Source organism: Vigna unguiculata, chromosome 6 (genome assembly GCF_004118075.2).
Source record: "Vigna unguiculata cultivar IT97K-499-35 chromosome 6, ASM411807v1, whole genome shotgun sequence".
In the NCBI taxonomy this organism is placed as follows: Eukaryota; Viridiplantae; Streptophyta; class Magnoliopsida; order Fabales; family Fabaceae; genus Vigna; species Vigna unguiculata.
The window spans coordinates 1,294,582-1,319,944 of NC_040284.1; positions in this window are offsets into that span (position 1 = coordinate 1,294,582).

A 25,363-nucleotide genomic window follows, 5' to 3' on the forward strand; every position below is an offset into this window, starting at 1 on the left:
ATTTTCTACAAGTGCCTTGATTTCAGCTATAATAAAGTTAAGATTTTCTTTTCTACTCGATTCAAATACATTTCTAGTTTTTTCTTTCTTATTCCATCCTATATATACAACATAGTCAGTGTTTAAGGTAAAAAGAGGACTGAAAGCAAAAAACTCAAAACCTCCGAGAAAAGATTTTGCATATACATTAAATATGTATTAAACATATTACTTAAATTTATAGAAGTAACTCGAGTTTCATAAGTTTATTAAAATAATCTTTTAAGCTTATTCACAATAAGATTAATAGAATATTTGAAAAATATTACTTTTGCCATTTAAGTTACGTTTGAGATAATAATTTTAAAAACTTTTAAGACTCAATAAAATAAAGAATCATTGATTCACCGCACATATACCTTTTCTATAGGTTGAATCCACTTGCTTTCTCTGTTTGAATTGTTTCGCCATCCCCCACGACACGACGGATATCACCACTGCTACTATAGGAACATCAGTCTCTATTTTGGCTAGCCAAGAATTTATATTATCCAATAAAAAACCATTTAAGACGAAATCAAGTTAAAAAAACTTGTTCCGGTGAGGTTTTGATACAAGTAAAGCACCACAATTGGCAACGAAGGAAGAACACAAGGTTGCATTGAGGGACTCCTTTTTGGCTTCGAAAACAAGTGAGAAAGTAGTTGAAGAGGAACGAAGAATAAAATTTGTGTCGTGGGACTTGTTTTAGGGTTTCTTTAAGTCATTATTGCACTTGTTCTTCTAACAACCAATGTAATAAACCACAACCTCAACAATATTACACCGATTCAGTTCTTAATTGATGTAATAGGGACCACAAAGTATATTTCACATCGATTCTAGTATGAAACGATGTAATATAAATCATTTTTATTACCAAATTGTCATTGCCATTTTTGTTACAACATTTTTAATTGAAACTATGCAAATCATAGCTGTAAAAAGGTACCTTTGCGCTATTGTAAGAACCAAGAAAGAAGGAAAGGAAAGCAAGATATAAAGATACACAAATATTTATACTATAGTTCACTCTTGGGCGCTACATCGAGTTAGCATATGCAATCTCAACATAGCTTTCCACTCTCAAGAATCACAATCACCAGTGCAGAATGGGCTTTTGGCCCCGGCTGTTTTTGTTATTCTGCCTCGGTTTTAGAACCGAGGCATATTGGGGTGAGGCCAAAAGGTATGACTTTTGGCCTCGGGTGTTAACCGGAGTCATAAAGCGCTTTTTCTGCCTCAGGTAACGTAAGAACCGAGGCCATAGGGGACATTTTTTTGGACCACCACTGCAGTTGTGGTAAGTCGTTCGAGCACCACTGCAGTTGGAAGAACCCCTATGTGGTATCATCCTTCCAGATCTGGTTTCAGCCCCTCTTCCACTTTGCATTTCAGCCACCCTTTTCAACAAACCCTAAAAACTACATATAAAATTTAATCAAGGAATCAGGAAATGGAGGTGAAGTGAACCAGCGGCTGCAGCGAACCAGCGGCGGCAGCGACCCAGCGGCGGCACCGACCCAGTGGCGGCAACAACCCAGCGGCGAGGAAATGGAGGTGCAGCGAACCAGCGGCTGCGGCGGCACCGACCCAGCGGCATCAACGACCCAGCGGCAGCAACGACCCAGCGGCGAGGAAATGGAGGTGCAGCGAACCAGCAACTGCAGCGAACCAGCGGCGACAGCGACCCAGCGACGGCAACGACCCAGCGGCGGCAACGAACCAGCGAACCATCGACGGTGGAGGGGTAGGTTGCAGGGAGAGAGAAGAGAGACATGGAGACTGTGGCGGGGAAGGAGAAAAAGAAAAAAAGGGTTGGCTAGGTTGCAGGGAGAGAGAAGAGAGAAATGGAGTTGTTTAGAGAAATGGAGACTGCGGCGGGGAAGAAGAAAAAGAAAAAAGGGCACGCATTTTGGCACCGGTTGTCAATCACCCGAGGCCAAATGGAAGTGTATAGGCCCCGGTTCTTCGCCACCCGAGGCCAAATCTCTGTTATAGGCCTCGTTTTTTTGCACCCGAGGCCAAAGCGTGCGCTGTCAGTGGCAGTTTTGTAAATCTGGGTGATACAGATGGGTTATATGCTTCGGTTAGTTTGGGACCCGAGGCAGAATGCTGAGAAAAATTTCAAAAATGCCACCGCCTCCTTATAGGCTTCGGTCCCGCAGTAACCGAAGCCTATAAGGCGAGTTAAAAACCCCATTATGCACTAGTGAATATTACAATTACACATAATCTTGCAATATCAAGCAGACCTCTTGAAACCTACAAGAGACAACCTACCCAAGCAACACCATATTACAACTTGGAAACACTCCAAAACTAAGAAGAAACGATAATGGCATACCCCCTAGCCATGGAAAAGCATATTCAAGAATGGCTAGAGTCACTTATGCAAGGTGAAAGAAAACTCTTATTCTCTTGGGCCATCATGGAGCATCTAATAGTGTACGACTTTGTGGACCTTGTACTAAGGGTCAAGTAGTGTAAGATTTCCTTTTCTAGGCCTTATATCATGGTTCAAATAGTGTAGGGTTTTTTGTCAACTTTGATCAACAAAACTCAACACTTATAGTTAGGAATAGTCCAAGTGAGAGTTAAAGTCCCACATTGAATAGAACAGACAAAGTTAAACACTATATAAAAGTAAATATCCATAACACCATAGCCTTACGGTTTTGGGATAAAAGTGGTGTCAAATGGTCTTATATATATGTGTAAGACTAATGTCATATATAACTAGAACCATAATCTCTCAATAACCATAACCCATATGAAAAATATATAAACCCAACAGTGGTATCAAAGCCGATGGTTTGGAGTGACTGACTACATAACCAAAGGGGTCACTAAAGTGACTAACCGCATAACCACAACCAAAAAAGGGTCACTCATACACCTGAAGGGAAATATACCACATGAAAAAAGAAAAAAAAAAAGGACTCACCCTTGAGGGGAGATTGTTGGGAATAGTCTAAGTGTGAGTCAAAGTGCCGCATTGGATAAAATAGACAAAGTAAAACACTATATAAGAGTAAAGACCCATAACACCATTACCTTAAGGTTTTGGGGTAAAAGTGGTGTCAAATGTCTTATATGTATAAGACTGATGTCATTTATAATTACAACCATAATCTCTCAACAACCATAACCCATATGAAAAATATATAAACCCAATATATTGTTGATAACAACTAGTCCATTTTTCTTTTCTCACTGATTCCGAATCAGTGAACTGGAAGCATACCATTGATGTTATAGAATGGAAGAATCCTATGACAGAAGAACTAGAAGCAATTAAGAAAAATATGACTTGAGAGTTTATTAATCTACCTTAGAATAAACATCCTATTGATGTGAAATGGGTGTTTAAAATCAAAAGCAAATCTAATGGCACAATTGCCAAATATAGGTTAGATCAATGCTTGAAATAGTAAGGCTAGTGGTTGTTGTAGCGAACTAAAAAGGTTGGAGTATTTGCCTACGTGATGTCAAGTATGCATTTCTTAAATAGACCATTGGAAGAGGATGTATATGTGTTACAACCACCAGGTTTTGAGAAGTCTGGAAGAGAACAACAAGTATATATACTGAAAAAGGCATTGTATGGTGTTAATCATGTTGCACAAATTTGAAACAAGGTGATTGATGCTTTTCTGCATAAGCAAGGTGTTGTAAAGAGTGTTGTTATATTCGGTGTGCGTGTGTGAAAAAAACTCAACATTAAATTTTGTTCACTAAATGCCTTTATGTAGATGATTTATGGTAATAAGATATCTGCAAAGTCTAATTGATGATTTTAAGACTAAAATGAAAACATTAAAGTGTAATGCAAATTCTAGAAGAAACTAAAAAATCCTAATATAAAAGTATTGAAATGTAATGTAAGTTTTAGAACAAAGTAGAAAAGCCTAAGATAGAGGAAGATATCAAGAACACTGTACATAGGCAAAATCTAGAACATTCCACACAAGTTATGGCTAGCATTTTCTAGAATGGTCTATAGGTCTATAAATACCCATGTACTCAACCATTTCATATATGACAAGAACTAAGACAACATATAACACACCACTCACTACTACAACTACATACTCCTTCCAACTACAACTTCCACATTCTACTATCTCCACAATTTTCTCTATCCCATGAATTATTGCTTTCACAACCTTAAAATACTATCAGTGGTACAAGAGCTATGTTCGGTCATCTACTAGGCGTAGATAAATTTTTCAACTATTTAAAAAAAAACTATAACTCCATTATATACTACTTCCAAAATATTTTCTCAACCCATGGCCACTACCAATCAAACATCATCAATTCCAGTACCTATTTTCACATGAGAAAATTATGATTTTTGGAGTGTCAAAATGAAGACATTCTTTCACTCCCAAGACTTATAGGACATTACAGAAGAGAGATCCACTATTCTAGAAGACACTTCCACTCTTACTATAGCTCAGAAGAAGGAGTTGAAGGAAAACAAACAGAAGGATTCAAGGGCTTTATTTGCTCTTGAACAAGTACTTTATGACACAATCTTTCCAAGAATAATAGGTGCCACAAGTGCAAAGCAAGCTTGGAACACAATACAAGAAGAGTTTTAAAGAAATGATGAGGTACGCAATGTTAAACTTCATTCTCTTAGACGAGAGTTTGAATTAATAAGAATGAAATAATTTTAGACCACTAAAGACTATTATTCTAAAATAAAAGAAATAGTTAACCAGATGAAAGCCTATGGGGAAACTATTCTTGACAAAAAAATCGTTAAGAAAATTTTAATTTCTATTCCCCAAATATATGATGCAATCGCAACCGCGATTGAACAAACAAAAGATTTGGGCACATTGTCAATAACACAACTAATGGAATCTCTTAAAGCTTATGAGCAAAGATTGAAAAGGCATGAAGAAGACTCGGTCAAAAAGGCCTTTTAATCAAAACTAAAATTACGATCTCAGATTAAAGAATATGAAGGAAATAAAAGTAGAGGAGAAATTTCTAGAAATAAAAAAATTCTAGAAGCTTCCCTATGACCCATCAGGGAAAATATCCCCCATGTGGCATATATAAAAAGGCAAGTCACTTCGAAAAAGAGTATTGGCATCATGGAAAACCTCATTGTTAGTACTACAAGAAATTTGGCCACGTAGAGAAGTATTGTCGTAATAAAAATAAGCAACAAGCAAACTTTGCTGAAGAACATAATCAGGAGCAACGCTTATTTTATGCCAATCAAGAATATCCTAGCGGAGGAGGAAGTTGGTACTCGGATAGTGGGAAACGACACCACAATGGAGTCTAGAGGAAAAAGAACTGTCATGGTGGAGACAAAGAAAGGTACGAAATTCATTAAGGATGTTTTATTAGTTCCAAATCTTAAAGAGAATCTTTTAAGTATTGGCCAAATGATGGAGAATGGATATTCTCTTTACTTTGAGAAAGGTACATGCAAAATTTATGACAATAGAAAGAGAGAAATTGGCCAAGTAAAAATGGAGAAGAGAAATAGAAGCTTTCCCATAAGCTTCAAACCTGGAACTAATATTGCCAGGAAGGCAGAAGTTGATGACTCATGGCTTTGAAATAGGAGATTTGGCCACTTCAACATACATGCCTTAAAGCTTCTACATCAGAAAAACATAATGAGAGATCTTTCATACTTGAAGGAGAATAATGAATCATGCAAAGGATGTCTCCTCGATAAACAACATCGATTACCATTCTCGACGGACAAAGCATGGAGAGCAAAAGACTTACTAGAATTGATCCATACTGATGTTTGCGGACCAATGAGGATGCCTTCACATCACAACAATAGGTATTTCATCGTCTTCATTGATGACTTCTCTAGAATGACATAAGTCTATTTCTTAAAGGCAAAGTCAGAAGTCTTTGGAATATTCAAGAAATTCAAGGCCCTTTGTCGAGAAGCAAAGTGGAAAATAGATAAAAGTACTTAGAAATGATCATGGAAAGGAGTACACATCTCACGAGTTTGACAAATTTTGCGAAGATGAAGACATAGAGAGACAACTTACAGTCGCATATACTCTACAACAAAATGGTGTGTCAAAAAGAAAGAATCACACTTTCATTGAGATGGCAAGATCAATGCTACAAGAGAAAAGTATCCCTAACACCTTTTGGACTAAAGCAGTCTACACTACAGTTTACTTTTTAAAGAGATGTCCAACTAAGGCAGTCCATCATAAGACTCCTATTGAAACTTGGAGAAGAGGCTCAAGTATTTGGATCTATCTGCTACATATACATGTTCCTAATCAAAGGAGGCACAAGCTTGGAGACAAGGCTATACGAGGAATATTCTTGGGATATAGCACACAATCAAAAGGCTATTGAGTTTACAACCTACAAACAAAAAAGCTCGTCATTAGTCGAGATGTTGAAGTAAATGAAAATGCTTCTTGGAATAGGGAAGAATAAAAAGTTGTTAAAAATAACACTTTAGTTCTAGGGCAACAATATCAAGAAGAAATTCAAGAAGAGGCAGAAGCTTTAGGTACGCTTTCTCCACCTTCATAACAACAACTAGAAGATTCAATCCTAATGGAACTATACAAAAGCACAAGGCCAGATTTGTTGCAAAAGACTGTAACATCTCGTCGGATATTACTAATATAAATAAGATAAAATCAAAATCAAAATCAAAACGACATTTATTACAACTCCTCTTCCCCGAGAGGCAGAAAGATTAAACATGGTTAAAATACTTTTTTGGTCCCAATTTTCGTCAAGTTTTGTCAAATAAGTCCTAATTTTGGTTTTGTGTTCAAATAGCTCTCAATTTTCGTCAATTTCGTTCAATTTGGTCCTTTTTTGCTAACATCATTTAAATCATTAACGGCCATGAACAGTAACTGCCACGTGTCACTTTGTGGTTTTTTTATTTTTAAATGTCCACGTGTCAACTCAGTAGTGTGTCACGTGTCAAAGTCAATGTTCTATGTTTAATTTGGTCCCTATATGTGTTATTTTTGTTCAATTTAGTCCCAATTTTGTTTAAAATTGCCAATTTTATTCCTATTGAAGATGTGACAAAATTTAATTTTTATATCAAAGTTATAATGATTTGAATTTTAATATATTATATAAAAATATTTTAAAAAAATGTGAATTTTAATCTAAAAATTAAATTTGGTTTCAATTTGGAGAGGGGCCAAATTGCTTCATGTTAACAAAAATTGGGACTAAATTAAACAAACATAACAAATATAGGGTCTAAATTGAATATAGAACATTGACTTTGACATGTGGCACGTTGCTAGGTTGACACGTAGACATTTAAAAAAAATTAAAAAAAATTAAAAAAAATTAAAAAAATAAAAACCACGAAGTGACACATGGCAGTAACTATTCATGGTCGTTAATGATTTAACCATTAAAAATTTATTAAACTCGTATAATTAAAATCCGTAAATTCTATTAATCATTACAAGTTCATAAACCGATTGAAACATTGTTTACAAAAACATAAAAGAAAATCCTCAATTTAAAAGCCTTCCCAATATAGCCCCTCTCCGACTCTATGCCTCACTAGCACCACCTGCAACATCATCTGCTCTCACGTAACGAATTGCACGATCATCGCCAAACACAAACAGATAGGGTGAGCTAACAAATAAACATATGGAAATTACATATATATATATATATATATATATATATATATATATATATATATATATATATATATATATATATATGCATTCACCTATCAAAGGAACTCTATCCTTTGATACCATACCACATGGCCACCACCATGTTATCCATGTTCTACATCTTTAGATGATAACCTTAAGATACCCTTTGTTGCCTCCACCTACAAGCCATAACTTGTAGAAGACGTGTGGGAAACTTGTTACGGACCACACTCCGTAACACTAGGTGGAGTTCCCAATACGAACCATAGTTCATAATTGTCCCAAAACTACCAAACTCGCTGGCTAACGCCTAAGAGGAAAATTTTCTTGGACCCATCCATACGAGTCACAACTCGCACACTCATACCACAACACGCACCAGTCCAAGCCATAACTCAAGGGATGCTCGTGTACATCTGCCATCCCGAGCCACAACTCAAGGAATGCTACAACAAAGTTCATCATTAAGGTTTCACCCAAAGCCTCGTAGGCCACGTACATCCAAATCACCCAAGCAATTACTTGACCATAGACCTAGGATATACATGCTTCCACAAACTTGCCAGCTCGTGCTCTTGCCTCTACGAACCTCCCCGCTCGTAGTCCAACTGTACAGACCTCCCCGCCCGTAGTCCATCATACGTGATCCAACAGCTACGAACCTCCCCGCTCGCAGCAGCCCTCAACTGTGAGCACAGAACATATGAACCTCCCTACCCTTAGTCCAACACTTATGATCCAACAACTACGAACCTCCCCGCTCGCAACAGCCCTCAAGTGTGAGCACAAAACATACCAACCTCCTCGCTCATATTATCATGTGTTCACCATCAGCCATGAACCTACCCGCTCATGACAGAAACAAGCATCTCTTGGTCCAAGCCCAACATCACAACCACACAAAACACAATCCAAAGAGTACACTACCCTCTACGCTATCAACTGGCGCAACCTAAGCGCCGCCAGGTGAAATCACAGCGCAGACCGCCTGGCGAAACCTTCTTTTCACCTAGTGCTAGATAAAACAAGCCATTGTCTTAGTGGCTATTGTCTGGCGGTTCACCCATTACCGCTAGGTGCCCTACGCTTCAGGGACTATTGCTAGTCCTCCTATCACCTAGCGATCTATTTAGTACCGCCAGGCACTATATCAACGATGTGACAACTTTTGATTTAGCACCTCAACGCAGGTTGTAACAACTCAACTTCTCAAATATGCATCCAAACTAATTATTTACATGTTTATAATTGCCAACTTAATTGAAGATTAAAATTAACACATTATGTAGTTCGATAATATAAGTTCACACATCCACATCTATTTACACTCATGCCAAAACTTATGTGTAACTCACAATTACATGTTCTCAAACATTACAGGATACGACCACATTCTCATGTATTCATGCAAGACATACATTCGGCTTAACTAGTACCTAAAATAACACATCTTTTTACCAATCCAGTATATTAAGTCTCAATTCACATCATCACTTATGCATATAATTACACACACTTCACCCATTTTAGCATTTACATACCTTTCAATATAATCACAATGTTACAGTTTATCCAGTTCCTATAACTATAGCCTCTGCATGGTCAAAAGGGGCCCCAATAGGACCCAAAACACCCCCAAAAAGTCAATGACTACAAATCACCTCTGTTACCATGTCCATCGCCTAGCGGTGCATACTGGCTGCTAGGTGGCTCATCATGTTCTTGGTAGAACCCAAAATCTTCCTACACCCATGAAGAACCTTAAACCCCCAATTCACATTTCAGTCAATAAATTGCATAGAGTCGTAGCCATTCAATTTTCCCGCATGCATTCATCACGTAAAATCATAAACTCTCAATTTCACCATGATTAAACTCCCCAAATCATATTAACAATTTACCCCCAAACCCAACATGGGCCCTTCCTGTTATGCACGCCCATTCAATTATCATGAAACATCAATAAAGTAATTATTATCAATTAATCAATATCACCCATATCGATGTACTTAAAATTTTCCAGGAACTCACAATTAGCACAGAATCCAAAGAACATCACAAAAGCATCCACCACAATTCACGTCGCCTGGCAACGAGGATGAAGCCGATAGGCGGTTCAACTAAAAACCTAGAAAATGGGTTCAACGCATAGGCATCGCCTAGCGGGCCATCAAAGTCACCAAGCGATTTCTAGAAATTTTCTAGAAAAGCAAAAATAGATTACCTTTTATCATGTAGAGGCACCACAATCACACCTCATGTTACGAAAACATCATCAAATAAATGCACACGTAAAGGAGCTCCCCTAACCTGGATTTCTTGCTTCCAATTGCCACTCTTGTAAAACTTGATGATAGAAAAATCCACTTGCTGTCTCCTTCCCCTTTCCACACGTCATTAGGCTTCTAAATCCACTCGTAACTCTCATTTTCAATACACAGGGTTGGTGTATGACTAAATGTCCTTTTCCTCTCCTCACTTCCACTCTTATACCTAGTTACTCTTCAGAACGGAATGGAAGAAGGGGAGAGATTCTTAAACCGAGCTAGGAAATAGATCCAATGACTTCAAAAAAAATTGAACGAGTAGCCATATGAAGTGAAAATCTCATGTATGGTTCTGTAGAGTAGTAGTAAAGGTGACTTATCTGTCCACTTTTCCACTATTACACCCAAAAAATCAAACTTTGGCTTATGTAAAGTTTCCAGAGTATGCTTAACCTATGGATTTCTCTAGGCAACTAGGGTTTTTGCCCTTTACATTTCATGCCAAAAGAATTTTGGCAAAAGGAAAGTTAAATTTGTGTGCAACAAGGTTTGAACACATGACCACATAATTACAATCAAATGCATAACCAATTCAACCAATTCATGATTCAGGATAATTCTTATAAATCTAGGATTCTATTATCACTCATCATGTTCAAGCGTTTATTATTAAAATAATAAACAATTAAAATAACACACAAATGGCATACACTGGACTCGAACCCAAGTCCTTTCAACACAATCATGTACTCTCAACCAATTGAGTTAGTACTTTTCCACTTCATAAAAGCTAACATTAATTGGCATAAAGACTCACACTACCCGCATTTATTAATTATTTATTTATTTAATTAATTAAATTTCGCAGGTCTTACAAATGCTACTCAAAACAACCAGGAATCGACTATAATGAGAAATTTGCTCCAGTCACAAGACTATATACAATAAGAGCGCTAATAGCCCTTGCAGCACAAAAAGGATGGAACATCTATCAACTAGATGTCAAATTAGCCTTTTTAAATGGAGTGCTCGAAGAAGGGATTTATGTTGAACAACCTTAAGGCTTCATCAACAAAGGCAATGAAGGTAAAGTACTAAGACTAAAAAAAGCTTTATATGGCTTGAAACAAGCACCTCGAGCATGGTATAGCAAGATTGATCAATACTTCATCGATCAAGGATTCAGGAGGAGAAAAAGTGAGCCAACACTATATATTAAAGCACAAGGTTAGTATCACCTCATTCTCTCTTTATATGTCGATGATCTTATCTATACAGGAAACAATTTGGAGATGATAAAAGAATTTAAAGAAGACATGATGAAGACATTTGATCGGCTACACTGATAGTGATTGGGTAGGATCAATAAATGACATGAAAAGAGCACCTCAAGCAACTGTGGCACAATCAACAGCTGAAGTAGAATATGTGGTTGTTGTTGAAGTAACGAGTCAAGCTATATGGCTTCGAAAGATATTCAAAGATATGGGAGAAAAACAAATTGGACCTACTACAATCAACTGTGACAATAAATCAGTTATCGCAATGATGAAGAACCCAGTTCATCAAAGTAGAACAAAACACATAGATATTAAATATCATTTCATCAAAGAAGCAGAGAATAATATCAAGATCTGACTCGAGTACTCCATAACAAAAGACGAAATTGCAGATATTTTACAAAAGTGTTACTAAGACCAAGGTTTGAACTACTACGCGTTATGCTTGTAGTTACCGAATTTGCATAAATGAGGAATATTAAAGTGTAATGCAAATTCTAGAAGAATCTAGAAAATCCTAAGATAAAAGTATTAAAATATAATGAAAGTTTTAGAACAAAGAAGAAAATCCTAATGTTCCTGCAGAGAACAAACAAGATAAGTTAGGCACAAGCGTCACCTTACCCATGTACCGCTATAATCCTCAGTTGGCCTCTTCCCAGTTGGTACATGTCGGCTTGGACCCAGGAGGGGTTACCTGCAGAAGGGACCTCTCTGGAATAATTGATTATCACTTAAGATAATCGATTATCAGCTCGTTAGGGTTCATGTTTTACACAGCTTTTGAAACAATAATTGATTATCACGTTCGCCAGGGTTCATGTTTTACACGTCGTTGGACCAAATAATTTCAAAAAATAGTCGTTGTAACGGCTAGATTTGCATTAAAATTCGTGTATATGGCCGTTGGAGACATTACCCTATAAATACATGCCATTCTAGTTGCTATTACACTCTTTTCACCCCTCACAATCTTAGAACCCTCTAGTTTCTCAAAAACTCTCAAAGCTTCCTTCTTCTCCACTTAAACAATGGCTGAAGCTTCTCGTAGGAAGATTCCTACCCGCAGAATAATTGCATCTCGTGCTCCATAAACCTCAACTGCACCTAGGACTGCCTCCATTGAAGGTTGGATTTTAGATGAAGATAGGAAATATGAATTCATCACTCTATGGAAAGACAAGCCTCTTATCACTCCAAAATTCATTAAATCTCAATGGTTTGTAAATCAGCGTTTTATAATCCCTGCCTTTCTTGCTGAACAAGGGGTCATATTCTTCACAAAGATGCAGGGCACCTACTATCCCGATCTGGTACGAGCCTTCTACTTCAACTACAAATTCAGAGATGGAGTGGGATGATGATATTTGGGAAAATGTTGCTCAATTTCCCATGCATGATGGCACATCTCTAATCCTCACTGCTGGTATTGAAGGATTCAATAGAATATTCGCCTATAGATCATTTATACGAAGTCCGGATCAAGAAATAGGTCGACAATTGCTAGCAAGACCTCTCAAAGTTGATGAGCATCTACTTCACTATCTTATTGTCTGGATTTTATGTCCACGTGGTATAAATCATGCACAATGCAGTGAAGCTGATCTCATGATTATCTATGCTATGCTCAATCACATTCTTATCCATTGACCAAGCATCATTCTTGACACAATGCTCAAAGCCAAGAGTCTGCCTCAATATCCATTCCCATATTCCTTGTCAATCTCTCGTATTTGTGAGTACAAAGGTGTAAATGTCTCTGATGAACAATCTCATAACACCATTGAGGCAAACAAAATTGTGGAAAATTCCTTGAAGTAGATGAAATTTATTCTTTTTGGGAATACTTACATTCACAAGGATGATATGCCTCCCTCGGACAATGAAGAAGAAGAGAATCCTCTCACTGATCCTATCCCTCCTGTTCACACAAATATTGGATCATCCAGTGGGGTTGGTGGCTCATCCTCTTCTTTAGAGGATCACATTTTAAACCTAAACCAAAGACTTGAAGAATTCTTTCTCCTCTCCACTAGCCGACATGAAGAAGTCATTGGCTTAATTAGAGGACTAGATTCTAGGATTTCTAATCTAGAACATAAGTTTGACAAATATGATGAAGATGATGACATGAGTCAAGAATTTTAAATGTCAACATCATTGTTATTATTTTTATTGCTATTGTAAAGTGTTTACCATTGTTATTATTTCTTAATAAAAGTCCATTTTATTTACCATTGTCTAATTGAGGGGGAGCTTTTCTCTTAAAACTTTTTTCAAATGATCAAAACAAGGGGAAAAAAGATTTAAAAGTTTAAACCAAACGGTGCTACTAACAAATCTACTTATAAGATTTTTTTTTTTGCAGATACTTTAAACATATTGTTTTGATCATCATCAAAAAGGGGGAGATTGTTGGCAAAAGCAAATACAAGTCTAATGTTGAAGCAAGATTTTGATGATGATAAAAGAAGCCTAAAAGCCATCTGGAAGTCAATTTGAAGAACATGTATTTTTATGTTTAAAGATATCTTGTAAATAGTAATTAGATTAGTTAGAATCAACAAGCAAAGATAAAAAATCTGGTATTTCTCGAAAAATCAATGTGATAATCGATTATCATTTAGGATAATCGATTATCCTAAGCTGAGTCAATTTTTTCAAGAAAGCACTGGAATAATCACTTATCACCTCTGATAATCGATTATCTGCTCAAAACTTTGTTTTCAGAAAAATACACTGGAATAATCGATTACCCTGGTCAGTTGAGCGCGATTGTTCAATTTTTAACCTAATTTCTAGAACCCCTATTTAAGGAACATCAGAGTTACTTCTTACTTACCTTTTTGAGAAGCTAGAGTGCGAGTGTTGTGACTACAAAGAGAGTTCTCTAAGTGTTCTCAAAAGAAGCTTTGAAAAACCTAGTGTGGGAGAGTGATAACTTTTCCTGAGAGGTTTTCTAGGAGATTGAGTGTTGCTGTTGTTGCTAGGAAAGCTAAGGTCAAGGTTCTCTGTGTGATTCAAATAAAGGTGTTCATATCTTGTGTGTTCAAGAGAGGTGTTTTCTTTCCTTACTCTTTTATTATCTGATTGTAATATGATATTTGTTAGTGATTTAATTATTCTCGTTTTTTAGAGATTAACAACTAGACGTAGGGTCTTTTGATCCGAACCACTATAAATACTTGTGTTCAACTTTCTTCTCTAATCTCTTTATTCCATCTATTATTGTGTTTAAAGAAATTAATATTTGATTTAATCAATAAAATTTTGGAAAAATTTTAGAGTATTAATTTTATTACTTAAAACCAATCCACCCCCCTCTTGGTTTTTGTCCAAATGCTTAAACATTCCGCTGCGCGATACCAACAACCTGATTATTGCTCATAAGTCGACCAAAGATAAATAGATTGGATGTGTTTACTCAGTCTTTTAAACACTTTAAGGATGGGTTCTTTAAAGTAGTGGTGAGGCAGGCAGGACATTCACACTTTTATACTGACGATGGGAGCACTAAGTTTCCCTTTTTCTGGACTGGCAATCCTTGGAGATATAAGGGGATAATGAGGGAGGAGTTGTCAGTGGTAGACAAGGAGGTGGTGGATGCCGTGATTCAATTTAGCAATAAGATGCCCACTAAGGGCTTAGTTAGGGTTTATAATTCGATTCATCTAATTATTGATATAGAAGGTATCTTTTTGTATTTTTGAGTGTTATAAAGTGTTTGAGTTAACTAATTGACGTTCGTTGTTGTTTATAGGTCATATGGCTCAAATGGGGAAGAAGAATTTGAGTCTTTTCCAGACCCTGCGCAAAGAGAAAGCGGCGAGGGCGAAGGCGGCGGGGAGCACTGAAGTTCCCAACCTGCAAGAGCCCCTAGTAGAAGTTCATGTTCATGGCGGCTCGAAGAGGACGGCTGAGTTACCGGCCAGGCCTAGCAAGGGGAAGGATGTAAAGAAGGTGCAGACCGCTTTATTAGGGCCGGGATCTTCCTCTGGTGGGAAGGGACTAGAGGCTGGGCTCATCAAGTTGCCGGAGACTGTTGTTCGGTGTCATATTGAAATAAACTTGTTGGAAACTCTGGTCAACTCGATTGACAGTATGGAGCCAAACGCGCTAGTGAGGGCTATGGTGGAATTTAGCAGTAAGAGGCTAATATTGGGGAGCAGGGTGGGGTCTTTGTACTAGAGGGAGCTGAAGGAAGAGAATCAGTCGAAGATGGAGGAGCTGCAGGGGCAAATTGACAAACATGCCAAAGAGAAGGCAGCCTGGGAAAAGGAGAGGGAAGAATGGCAAGAGGAGAAGAAGAGGTTGGGGACCTGGAAAGTGCATTGTTTGGATTCAGAGGAGAAGTTGAAAGGCAAGATTGCTGATGTTGAGGCCGACTACGATGAATTAAAGGAAAACATGAGGGCCTGAAGGTTGAGTTGAAGGACTTGAAGGGTTGTATAATCCAGGATCAAATCAACGGGTTTCAGAAAGGCTTGCGGCAAGCGGCCTTCTTTTACAAAGATTTGGATGCGTCGGATTCCAGATTTGATGTGAATAAAGACGTAGTTGATGGCCAACTTATACGCGAAGCTGAAACCATTCCTGAGGAAGAGGCGGGGAGGATGGCGGTTGATGAGGATGTGAATGCTGAAGAGGTCGTGCTCGTGGAGGGTGGTGATGAAAAGGCAGCTTAGAATATGTGCTTTATGTTTTCTATTTGTTATTAATCCTAAGTCTGTGATAACCCTTACACTATTTTTCTTTCTTTTTAATATGATGCATATTCCGGATATATTTGTTGTTTGGTAAATAACGGTAGTATATGTTATAGGAACACACTTATTGAATGCTGTTGGTGTGAGTTTTTTATGTATTCGGTATGTTGCTTCATAGGTCGTTTCAATTGAATAAGTAGTATTGGCGTTTGTAGAGGAATTTGAATACTTGTGTGGGAATGCTATAAAAGTTATAGTATTCGACCCAGGTTGCTTATTTGTCGTAAGGGTGGGGAACTTAAGCAATTAAAACAGATAAAGGTTGGTCGACCCAGGCTGCTTACTTGTGGTAAGGGTGAGGAACTCAAACAATTAAAACAAATAAAGGGTGTTCGACCCAGGCCGCTTACTTGTGGTAAGGGTGGGGAACTTAGACAATTAAACTAGATAAAGGTGTTCGACCCAGGCCGCTTACTTGTGGTAAGGGTGGGAAACTTAAGCAATTAAACCAACTAAAGGGTGGTCGACCCAGGCCGCTTACTTGTGGTAAGGGTGGGGAACTTAAGCAATTAAACTAGATAAAAGGTGATGGACCTAGGCCGCTTACTTGTGGTAAGGGTGGTGAACTTAAACAATTAAAACAGATAAAGGGTGTTCGACCCAGGCCGCTTACTAGTGGTAAGGGTGGGGAACTTAAACAATTAAAAAGTAGAACACGAGTAAGTATATGGTGGAGAAAACCCTTAGTTTTATTCATGAGTTTTGGTGTGCCTCGTTAAAAACTCCCTGGCCAAAACCCTCCTTTGGGAAAAAATTCCAGGTGAGGAAAAAGAGTACACCCAGGGTTACAAGCGTTTGGTACATCATGTTAACTAAAATATAATTTGAAGTGAGGTACATTCCATGTATTCGGTATCTCTTCCCCTTGTAAGTTGCTCAAGCTTGTAGGCACCTCTTGTCGCATCATCACGTATTCAGTAAGGGCTGTCCCAATTGGAGGAGAATTCACCATCCTTCTTTCTTGCGCTGCTGGCCATTCTCCAAACTAGGTCTCCCTTTACAAATGATCGTGGACATAGGTTCATGTTATATCTCCTGGCTACTCTTTGCTTAATTGCCATATTGCGGATTTGTGCTTTGTCTCTTAATTCGGATAGTAGGTCGAGGTGGGTGAACATATTTTAGTGGTTCTAGTCTGGGTTGTATAGTCGTTGGCATAGAAATGGTTTGCCAATTTCTACTGGTATCATGGCCTTTGCGTCGTATACCAAGCTAAAGGGGGATTCGTTTATTGCGGACTAGGGAGTACATCTATAGGCCCACAATACTTCCAACAAATCTTCCGGCCATCGACCTTTGGCGCTATCAATCGTTTTCACAATTCCACTAGTATAACTTTGTTGGCGGTTTCAGCTTAGCCATTGGTCTGAGGGTATTCTATAGAGCTGGTTATGTGCTTGATGTTGAGGCTGGTGTAGAATTTAGCGAGCTCCTTGTCTATGAACTGTCGGCCATTGTCGAGTATTATTGTGTGCGGCACGCCATAGCGGAATATAATATCTTTCCAGACAAACTACTGGACTTGTTGAGCTGTGATGGTGGCTAAAGGCTTGACTTCTATCCATTTTGTGAAGTAGTCAATGGCTACTATGAGGAATTTCACTTGCCTTTTTCCCGGGGTAAAGGGGCCGAGGATATTCATTCCACATTTTGCATAGGGCTTTGGGGAAAGTATGGCGTGAAGTTGTTTCTGTTTCTGATGGATAAGGTTACCATGCTTCTAACAAGGTATGCATTTTTTGACGAAGGTGTGGCAATCCACTTCCATAGTTGGCCAGAAGTAGCTGGCTTTGAGTATTCTCGTGGTCATGGTTCGTGCGTCAGAGTGATATCCGCATATGCCTTCATCCAGTTCTCTTATTACGGATTGTGCTTGTTCCGTTGTGACGCATTTGAGAAGTGATTGACCATATCCGCGCTTGTATAAGTCGTCACCTATCATCGTATACCTTGCGGCTTTAGCCAACCAGCTCTTATCAGTATTGGGTGGGGGGTTACCGATTTTGAGGTATTGGATGTACGAAGTTGTCCAGTTTTCAACATGGTCAAGGTTGAGGCAAATGTGTGTTATAGATGGTGCGGATAACGTCTGTTGTAAGAGGGATTTGTGCCTGCTTTTAAGCTTAGTGCTGGCTAGTTTAGATAGGATGTCGACCCTGACATTCTCATGTCTGGGGATGTGTTCGACGCATACACGATCAAAAGCAAATTTGACGACCTTGCAAACAAGGTGATAATATTGCAGGAGAGTAGGGTCTTTGATTTGGAATTCGTCGTTCAGATGGCCTATAGTGAGTTTGGAATCGGTCTTGCATGTGAGTGTTTTGACGCCAACTTCACTTGCGAGGGATAGGCCAACTAGGATGACCTCATATTCGGCTTGGTTGTTGGAGGTATTGAAGGCGAAGTGGAGAGATTTTTTGATGAGGATGTCGACTCCTGCACCCTTTGGGTTTGAGGAACAGTCTATATAAAGCGTCCATCGGTCTTCCTCAGGGGTGTGTTGAAGGTCATTGACGAAGTCGATGAGGCGTTGAGCTTTGATGGGGCCGTGTGGTTCGTAACGAATGTTGAATTCAGATAGTTCTACGACCCAGGATGACATTCGGCCAGCAAGGTTAGGCTTTTGGAGTATTTTCTGAATGGGGTAGTCAGTCTTAATGATGATGTTGTGGTTTTGGATGTAGGGGCGTAGACATCGTGCTGCATGTACTAGAGATAGTGCTAGCGTTTCCACCATTTAGTACCTGGTTTCTGTATTTTACAAGGTTCGACTAACAAAGTACACAGGGTGTTGAATTCTAGTGAATTCCTGGACTAGTGTTGCGCTTACAGTGTGATCTGTTGTGGTGATATAGACGAGGAAGGGTTGGTGGATATCCGGCTTATAGAGGATAGGTGGAGATGTAAGGGTGGTTTTGAGGGTTTGGAAAACTTGCTCGCATTCGTCGTTCCAAGAGAACTTCGTGGATTTCTTGAGTAGTTGGATGATGGATTGGGTTTGTTCGGCTAGTTTAGGTAGGAATCGGGAGATGACGGTTAAGCGGCCAATGAGGCGTTGTACTTCTTTGATATTGTTGGGGCTTCACATCTCGATGATGGCATTACACTTTTCAGGGTTTGCTTTGATGTCGCGTTGTGTTAGCATGAAGCCAAGGAATTTGCCACGATCGATGCCGAAAACGTACTTTTTAGGGTTGAGTATGAGGTTGTACTGCCGTAATGCAGAGAATACTATGGATAGGTCTTGTGCATGCTAGTGGTGGCTTGGGGATTTGACAACCATGTCGTCGACGTACAATTCAACACACTTGCCCATTTTGTGGCAGAAGACTTTGTACATCAATCGTTGATAAGTTGCTCTTGCGTTTTTTAGGCCAAAAGGCATGACCATGTAAAAGTAGTTGGTGTCGTCAGTGATGAAAGCGGTCTTGTTCATGTCGGTTGTGGCCATTGGGATCTGGTTGTATCCGGAGTATACGTCTAAAAAATTGAGGACCTTGTTGTCGGTTGCACTGTCAACTAGCCGGTCAATGTTAGGTAGGGGATAAGCGTCTCAAGGGCATGCCTTATTGAGATCCGTATAGTCAACACACATTCGCCATTTGCCATTTGCTTTTTTTACCAGAACCACGTTGGATAGTCAGGTGGTGTAGAGGGCTTCCTCGATGAAGCCTACATTAAGTAACATGTCGGCTTCTACTTTTGCTGCCAGTCGACGTTCTTCTCCGAGCTTTCGCTTCTTCTTCCTGTGGATTGCGACTTAAGGGTCGATGCCGGGTAAGTCTGATGCTGACCGGGAAAAAAGGTCAGTGTTATTGATGAGGGTGGGTGTCAGGATATCACGCTATTCTTGTTGGAGATCGGTGCCCAGCTTGAGCGTGCGGCCATTGCGAGCTCCAAGGTTACAGTGTCATCGACTGGTTCGAGAAGTGTTGTCGCATCCTACTCTATGATCCAAGTCAGCACCTGATAAAGCTATGTTGGAGTTGGGTGGGCGTTCAATGTTGTTTGTTTGTAGGGTTGGCAATTGAGGACGTAGGCTAACCATGTAGCATTCTTGTGCGAGCCGTTAGTCGCCATGGATGGTAAGGATGTCACCAGACGGAGAGGGGAATTTCATGGCTAGGTGTGGCGTAGAGACGACAACGCCTAAAGTGTTAAAGGATGTTCGACTAAGGAGGACATTGTATGATGTAGGCGCGTCGACGACAAGGAACCGGATGGGGATCGCTTTGGTTTGAGTGTCGTCACGAAAAACAATGTGTAGGTCTATGTACCCATTGGTGGAGACCTTCTCCCCGAAGAAGTTGTAGATAGGTTCATCATAGGGGATCATGGCATTGACGGGAAGCTGGAGTTTTTGGTATGTTGTCCAGTACATGATGTCAATCGAACTGCCTTGGTCGATGAGGACCTTTTTGACCGCGTAGTTTTCGAGTTCGACTGTGATGACCATGGGATCATCCTGTTGGTGGTCGACGCCATGGAAATCATTATTTGTGAAGGTAATAGGAGGCAAACGACGTCTATGGTGAGAGTGGGCTATATGGTTAATGGACTGGAGTTGACGGAGATATTTCTTTCTAGCTGAGGAGGTGGATCCGCCGCTGGCAAAGCCTCCAAAGATGGTATTAATTGTGCCGCGTAATGGAGGATCAGATAGGGTGATGTCAGTGCGGGCAGGTTGTGGATCTTGGCTGGTTGGTTGGGTGGGGCGTCGATCGTGGCGAGTATTGTGGGGGGATATCTGTTATCGGATCGCGATGGATGTGGGCATTCGTCTTTGCGGACGAAGCGACGGAAATGACCGTTACGAACTAATTCTTCTATTTTATCTTGGAGTGCTTTGCATTCGTTTGTGGTATGGCCATTGTTTCTGTGGTAGCAACAATACTTGGTCATGTCTGCATTGGGAGAGTTGGATGTTTTATGAGGTGGTGGGATGAGGTCAGCATGAAAGGCTTCGTCAAGAAGGCGGGATATGGGGACACTTAGCAGCGCGTGTCTAGTGAAGCGTGGTTGTTTGGGCTCTCTTGGTCTGGAGTCAGGTCGTGGGGGTGGTTTCTCACGGGCACCAGTTGAGGGGGTGTAATCATTGTAGAACTTGTTGTGAAGGTTATGTGACCCCACCAAGCCCAATTACACCTTCAAGCCCAAGCCCAAGCCCATTAAAAGGCCCAATTACAAGATCAATGATGAAAAAGATTCAAAAGGGCCTCCCATTAGATGATCACAAATTCAATGGGCTTCACACATTATTCAAATGGGCCAAAGAGATCACAAAGACTTGAAGAAGTGCATATAAATCTAGTAGTGTAGATTTAAATTGGGTCATTGTTTGGGCTTTGCTTTCCAATAATACATAAGACATGAAAGGAACATAAGATGGGGTTCAAATTGGGCTCGGCCCAATTCTCTTCATACATGGTCGAGATTATCAAGACAAAGAGGCTCATTTGCTTCATGGTTTGACTAAGGTTGGTCATCACATCTAAAGGCTAAGAATCTTTCTGGTTCTTCAAGCCAAGATCCAAGGGGCGTGACCTTGCCTCCTTCTCCAAGCTTGATCTAAGGGCCAAGATCAAGGGCCACTCCATCCAATGGCTCTCCTTTCTCATGTGTAAATGGCTTCATATAAAAGCCAAAATTTCACTCATTTATAGACACTCTTGAAATTTTATGCAATAGATGCTACTTGAGTTAAGAGCACTCCTCCCTCTATTGCCTTTGTGAGTCACCCATTTCTAGAGATTTCCTCTCGCTACCTCTAGCCATCTTCTTTAGGCTAGCATAGATTAGGAAATCCTATCACCTCCTTCACTTTCCATTGCTTGCAAGTGCCTTCAAACTTGCCTCCATTCCTTCATCCAACTTCCGCTGCCATGGAGTTCTTCATGCACCTTTGGAGCTCCACCATAATGGTATCAAGAGACATCAAACCATGGTCTTTCCTAGTCTTGTGTTTCCTTCATTTTTCCGTCTTGTTCTCATCTTCTTCTCCTTCTATTTTGTTCTTCTCTTTCACATTTACCGTTCATTGTCTATTACATTGTGTTTCTCCATTGATACCATGCAACTATGAGACTACAAGAGTGTTCTACACTCTATTCGTAGATTTCCTTGCTTCCTATGATTCACATCATTTACTAGCTTTCCTTTACATTTCAGCACCATTTTATTGCTTCCATTGTGTTTCTTGTCATTTTTATTCGGTGATTCTTTTTTCTTTTCAATTTCCACCGTTCAATTTGTGTTATATGTCTTGTTCATGCTTTCTTTTACATGTTTCTTCAATTTTCCACCATTTACAATCATTTTCTGCACTTGCTTGAGTGAAATCGTGCCAAACTCCACTCCAAAACGCAATGAAGCTTCGTGCTATGCGTGTGGTTGTTTGAGTCAGTTTTCCTCACTGTTTTAATACCATTTCACCGATTGGTTTGTGCCATAGAGTGTCCTAAGATGTTCATCTTCATCTATGCTTGATTCTAGATCATAATCAAGCTCCAAATCGAATTTATTTGTCTATTGAACATCTTCCACTTTCACTCTGCTTTTGCTTCGGTTTTCAACCTTTTTTTCCACTACACATCTTCTGTTTGAGAAGTGTCACGAGTGATTCAGTACACCAAATTTTAACCTGATTGTTGCTTCGAAAAGCTAAGTCATAGACGAAAACTCTCCAACAAGAATCATTCAATTATGTTGAGAATTGAATTCTATACAAATTTTTGAAGTAGAGGCAACTTTCTGCGTTTTTCAGTGCCAATTTGCTGCTGTTTTCACTTGTCTTCTGACGCACACTTTTCTTGTGTGATTTAACTAGAACGATTCATACCACCGAATCACCTTCTGATTTTTGCATAATTGTTTTAACATCTGGACGAAATATTATCAAAAAGAATCATTCAAATATGTCCAGTACAAAAAATATGATAAATCTGCAAAGTTAAGGCATCTGTCAGCGTTTTCTGGTGCTGTGTTTTCGGGAAAATCACTGTTTAGTGCGTTTTTTGGTGTGTTTTGCTTCAGAATTTCAGTGCTCTTGCTCTATACATTTGCTTGTTTATGTGTGTACTGCATATTGCCATCAATTGCTTTCATTTGGAGGGGATTACTTCCCTCACATTGGCACACAGTTTCTGTTTTTGGTTTTTACTCCATTCTAGTTCCATTCTAGGATTCCTTTTGCTGTGCTTTCCTTTATTTCAAGCCTTAATTTCTTGCTTGTCCTTCTTTTTGGCTATTCAATTCTGTCTTGCCAAATCATATTCAATGTGGTTTAGCTTTCTTAATTAGTTTTTTCTTGTGTTATACATTTCAATTGGCAAGTAATGTTGGCTTCAATGATCTTGATTATGAATTAAGTGATTTTGTTTTCCAAATTTGTTGCTAGTCTAAGGTAGCATTTTAGGTGGTGGCTGAGAAGTAAAGCTCTAGAGAGTGTGCTTGATTTCTTCCTCTCACCTTCACCATATTTTGGAAAGTTTTGAGCCATCAATTTCTTACTTGAGTGAGAGCTAACCAATGCCTTTGGCCTAGTTTGTTTGCTGTTTTTGTTCATTATTTTGGCCAGGTTTTGTTGTTGTTTGGTGTTGCATTTTGCGTCCACAAGGGGTCCAAATATTCCTCCAATTGGTGTATACTTCAAAGCCATCAACTAAGGCTTCATTTGGCACCAAAGTGCTCTTGGGGAGTGCATCACTTTGTTGTCCAAAATTGTGGTGTTCAAGTTGGCCTTGGGAGTAGCTTCCAACACCAAATTCAAGCATTTTTGTTGGCCATTGTGGCTTGTAAATGTTGCATCTTTTTAGTTTACTAGTTTTTCTACAATTTGGTCACTTATTTTGGTCAATTTGGAGCATCCTTTGTGCCTTATTTTCTACTCAAAGTTCTCTAAAAGTTTGGTGGTCTTGGGTTCCTCCTCTTTGCCTAAATTTTGTGTACCAATTTTCACTCTCTTTGAACTTGTATTTTGGCCTACATAGGTGTCTTGGGGAACCACAAGGTGCTAAATCCCATCTCCTAAGTAGAACCTTTATCATCCATTAGTAATTCGCTTTTAGTGTAACTGTGTTGAAAGTTCTAAGTGCTTTCTCACCTTACATTAGGCCACATAGCTTATATTCAAGTTTTCACGTTGTTTAGTGGCTTAAAATTTTTGAGACCCAAGTCTTTCCATATTTTTGCCAATTAGGGGTCCATCTTTAGTGTTTTATAGATTTCTTTGTTCTTTGTTCTTTGTTGACAACTAGTGTCTAGTGATTCTCATCATTTAGCACTTAGCCATTGTGTGAAATTTTTTCAAACTTGCCCAAGTGTGCCTTGGCTAGGATTGACTTTGGTTATTAAGTGGTCTTTTTAGACTCACCTCGCCTACCTAGAGGTTCACTTGTGTTCTTAAAACTTTAATTCACACTTTGTCTCAAGTGCTAGATCATATCAATCATGAGCACTAGAAGGGCTACACGTGCAAGGGTGCAAACCCAACAAAATTCACCCCAACCCTCACAACATAACACCAATGCGGATGATGAAGGAGATGTTTCCCCTCGTATGCTTCACAAACTCACCAAAGAGGTGAGTGGCATCAAGGATCAAATGGCTGCCATGCAAGCCAATTTGCAATTCATATCTGAGCAATTAAGGAATCCTCCACACACTCACCATGCTTCTCCTAGATCTTCTCGCCCCCCATCAAGACATCATCATGATCTTAGTGGCGATGAGGAGGACTTACAACGCCCCTTTCCAAGGCAATCTCCTCACACTAGGAGACAAAGGCGTGTTCCTCCTCACCCCAAAGAAACAAGAATAGATTTGCCTCCATTCCATGGAAAAGATAATGTTGAGGCATATCTAGATTGGGTGGCAAAAGTTGAACAACTGTTTGACAGCCATGTGGTTGAGGAAGAGAGACGTGTCTCTCTTGCTGTCCTCAGCTTCCAAGGTCATGCCTTAAATTGGTGGACAACCCTTGTCCTCCAAAAGCAAAAAAAAGGCCTTCCCGAGATTGAATATTGGTTTGATCTCAAAGAGGCCGTCCATGCTCGCCATGTTCCTTCATACTACAAAAGAGAGCTTATGGATAAACTCCAAAGGCTCCAGCAAAGAACCATGTCTATGGAGGAATATCGGCAAAAGATGGAGTTGTACATCTTCAAGGCTAGAATAGATGAGGAAGAAGATCTAACAATTGCTAGGTTCTTGAGTGGTCTAAACTACAACATAAGAGATCGAGTTGAGTTGCTCCCATTTCAAAATTTAAATGAACTTGTTCAAATGTGCATCAAAGTGGAACAACAAAAGAAAGATTCTTCAAAATCTTTCTTCACTCTCTTTTTCAAAATTTGATTTTT